This window comes from Cebus imitator, unplaced genomic scaffold (genome assembly GCF_001604975.1).
Source record: "Cebus imitator isolate Cc_AM_T3 unplaced genomic scaffold, Cebus_imitator-1.0 Scaffold243, whole genome shotgun sequence".
Taxonomy (NCBI): Eukaryota; Metazoa; Chordata; class Mammalia; order Primates; family Cebidae; genus Cebus; species Cebus imitator.
Window position 1 is genome coordinate 715,527 of NW_016107558.1, and position 3,979 is coordinate 719,505.

General features: G+C 37.7%; 1 protein-coding gene across 5 annotated transcripts in view; it reads left to right on the top strand.

The window, feature by feature from the left end:
- The window catches only part of GALNT7 (polypeptide N-acetylgalactosaminyltransferase 7), a 160,806-nt gene that overhangs the window by 78,376 nt on the left and 78,451 nt on the right, over window positions 1-3,979 (top strand). Inside the window, exon 1 of one of the 5 annotated variants that reach the window (XM_017498520.2) lies at window positions 2,654-2,714. The exons of the other annotated variants lie outside the window; for them this stretch is intronic. The gene's annotated coding sequence lies outside the window, so the exon portion shown is untranslated. Of the gene's footprint in view, window positions 1-2,653; window positions 2,715-3,979 lie in introns of those variants that run through there. 5 annotated transcript variants of the gene reach the window in all.

A 3,979-nucleotide genomic window follows, 5' to 3' on the forward strand; every position in this document is an offset into this window, starting at 1 on the left:
AAAAAAAAAAGAAAAAAAGAAAAAAAAAATAGTTGATATTTTTCTACTGAGCGTGTAGTACTTTTGGTACATTTAGTTTTCCCATTAAGTCAGGAAAATCACAAAATTATCCTAGTAATGTGGAAGAAATTGCATTAAAACTGGGGGAAAAGAGTGTAAGACTTAAAACTTACCTTGTCTAGGTATTCTGTGATTGATAATTATTGTTCAGGATTCACAGAGATCTTTAGAAAAATACTGTGTCAGTGCAGATGGGGACTTCTTTTAAGAATTCCAAATGGCGTGCAGAAAAATCCAAAGATTCGTTAACAAGTTGCACAATTGTGAGATTTATTGGGAGACTCATATAATGTAATATTCCTTTTATTCAGATGATTAGGTGTTCAAAAATGTGATATAGACAACTTTTTAGGAAGATACCTTTGTTTTTGAAACAGGGTCATGCTCTGGTGCCCAGGCCAGAGTGCAGTTGTATAATCATAGGTCCGTGTAGCCTAGGAAAATACCTATTTATTTCAATATTCTTCACTATAGTACAGGATAGGTCTTATTATATACTGTATTTTATATTTTGATTAAAGGTGGGTGGCATTTAATTGGCTCAAAATGCCCCCTTAGAAACTGATAAAATCTTTGTAATAGGTGGCTAAAACTGCATCACTGACTTACACACTTGTAACAGCAGTTGCCTTAGTATATTGGAAGTCTTGAGAGAAAAATAAAAGATATAACTATTAGCTATTGTATAATAGGCAGTACTCCATTGTCAAGTCCGTGTTTCAATCCATAAAGTAAGATTGGGACAAATTGGTTTACTGTATAGTATTCAACGTGGTTGCCCTGCTTATGTTTAATATACAGTAGTAGAGTTGCTGACCTAGATTTCTTTTAGTGGAACATTATGATGTCAACTATACTATTTCCTCTATTTTGTTACCCTTTGGTTTATATCATGGTTTGATACTTTAAAAAATAAATAAATAAATAAATAAATAAGAATAGGAATTCCTCTAAGCCAGTCTATTTCTTTGAGCAGATAATTCTTACCAGAATGTCATACTTTAAGCCACACCCAGAACTTATGTAGAATATTTCCATAAAGTTACCTGAAAGCATACTTTCTCCATTTTCAGTTCTGCCCTAGTTGCTAACAGAGGCATTGTCATTGGAAAGTGGCCTTCAATTTATTTCTAGTTTAGGGATATTAAAATATACTTGGAAATGGGCCCTTTTCTGTATGGATGACATCCTATATATTCAAGGACTGGTAAGGTCTCTGTTTAATCTTGAGCTTACCCGTTTTAAGCCCTGATTAAGCATGACAAATTCCTTGATCATGCCCAGCAGGGCCACAACTCCCAATGCAGTCATTGCTCAGTGCTCTAAAAGGAGCAAGACGTGGAGGTCTTCGGTCAGCAGGAAATGTCTAGTCCATCCAGCTGTAACTAAGCAGAGAGAAAGATGGATACTGAGGCTGGTGCACCCCACATTCCCACCCACATCCTGCCACGTATTGGTGAGAGTCTGGGGAGCCGCAGCCTACTAGCATGCCTTGTTCCCTTTGAATTTCTGGAGCTTGTTTATTTTTACCACCTCCTTCTGTGCTTTCTGTGCCCATTCCTTCTGCTCCTTTTAGGTAAGTGCAGCCAGAGAAAGGATGCTGATATGATTTTTCTGATGAAAGGTGTTTTTGATCAAGAGAGTTAAAATCACAGAATGAAGTTTGGCTTGTTAGGCCTTTAAATTCTGTGGCTTATGAAGAATGATAACCAAATAGTGCGCATGTTGTTTAAGCAGTGACCCTTTCCTAAAGCTAAGTTGTCTTTTCTCAAGAGATCATGTGACTACATGAGCTCATGTTTAAAAGACTAGTTTTCTAGGCTTCGCCTGTGATTTCAAATCCAAACAAACCTATGTTCGTGTCATTTGCTCTAAAGACCATTTTTTCTAAATCCCTGTGGATCTCTACCAAGGCATGACCATCTTGCAAAAATATTACATATAAGTAGGATTTGGGGATAAGAAGGGGAACTTTGTAAGTTGTAAGGTGGATAGTGACTAGCCTGACTTTATTTCTGGTAATCCATATTGCCATCTGGTGATAAGTGACTATATTATTCAGTCCATTTCCATCTTTATGAACATATTGATCTTGGAAAATTATCTACTCATCCTCTTTTCCATTTCTATTCAACAGTGATTCATTGGTTTGGGCTGTAGAGTGGATCAGCTGGTGTTTACAAAGGTACCGTAGTACCAGTGAGTCACAGAGGCATCTACTGATTCTCATTCACTCTCAGAAAGGAGGAGTATGTAGTTTTTCTCCTCAGGGAAGTTAACTATTACACCACTTTATAACCATTGTTTGAATCATATAATATTAAGATTTGATGTGAATATATTCTTAGTTGACTTGGGGTTAGACAGATAATTCTTGTATTTGGTTTTGCCTTCAGATTTAATGACATGCAGCCTTTAAGAAGTAAGCAAATTCAATTTTTCTGGTGCTATTATATAGCATTATGAAAAGTACAGTGCCGTGTAGGGAATATAGAGCTATGTTCTTGGTGAATTCATAAGGTATTGCCTGTAAGGATCTTTCTGATCTAAGCCTGGCTCTCCCATTTTATATTTTCCATTTTTTATCTTCCCTTTTCTTCTCAGGCTCTGTCTTGCCACCAAAGCAGAAATTTTAGCATTCATTCATTTATTTTGTGAGTACTGATTGAGGAATTATGTGCCAGTATAAGTGTTGGGCATGCAGTGATGCGTACGATGGACAAAACCTCCACATTTTCACAGAACTTACAGTCTAGTGCAGGGATTGGGGGGCCAAATCCAGCCCAACACTTGTCTTTGTAAATTCAGGTTTGTGGAACACAGCCATACCCATTCCTTTACATATTGTCTATGGCTGCTCTTGCACTACAGAGGCAGACTTGAATAATTACCACAGAGACCCTGTGGTCTGCAAAGCCAAACATGTTTACTGCTTAACTCTGTGAAGAAAAAGTTAGCTGACTCCCGTCTCATGGATAGTGATGGAGACATTTCATAAATGCAGTCTAGAGCCGGAAAAGCCTTGCTATCCCTCTTGAGGAGTGTATATTCTCCAGAGGGCAGTGGGCTACTGCTGGAATATTGTAAGTAGGGAAAGAAACATGTTGATATATGAAATTTAGAAAAGTCCCTATGGCTGCTGTGTAGGAAGTGCATGTATCAGGGTGAGAAGCACTAGGTCATAATGATTAAGAGTATGGACTCTTGAGCCAGATAATTTGGATTGAAATGTTGACTCTACTGCATACTGATACTAATCTCGGGTAACCTCCCTGTCAGGCATCCTGTCTATAAAATAGACATGGCAATCATAGTACCTAACTTATGGGATTGAATAAGTTAATATATGTGAAGCTCTTAGGGCACAGTGTTTACCATCATCACTGTTATTCCTATTGTAATCTTGTTTGGAGGTGAGGGTGCCTAAATTAAGGCAGTGGCAGTGAGGATGATAGAAAGAAGTGGCCAGATTGAGGCTCTACACAGGTGATAGAATTGACAGGAATTTACAATTAATTGGATGTCAGAAGAGTAGATAAAAGAGAATAAGAAGTTGAGGATGAATTGCAAGTTTTGGATTTCATCGGTTGAGTGAATGGTGGTTTCAGTCCCTGAAGTAAGGAAGACAGTAAGTGAAACAGGCTTGTGATGTGAGGTGAATGACAAGTTCAATTTTTGCTATGTTAAAGTTAGAGAGATATGAATAGCAATGTTCGGGAAGCAGTTGCTTGTGAGGTTTAGAGATCAGAAAGGTGATATGGGCTAGCAAAATGGATGCTGCAATACTCACTGTAAAACTGATCACTGAGCTTGGAAGAGAATGAAATAACCCAGAACGAGGATGGAATGACAAATAGACTAATAACAGAATCCTAAAGAACACCAACAGCATAAGATTAGACAAAGAACCATTAAGTCA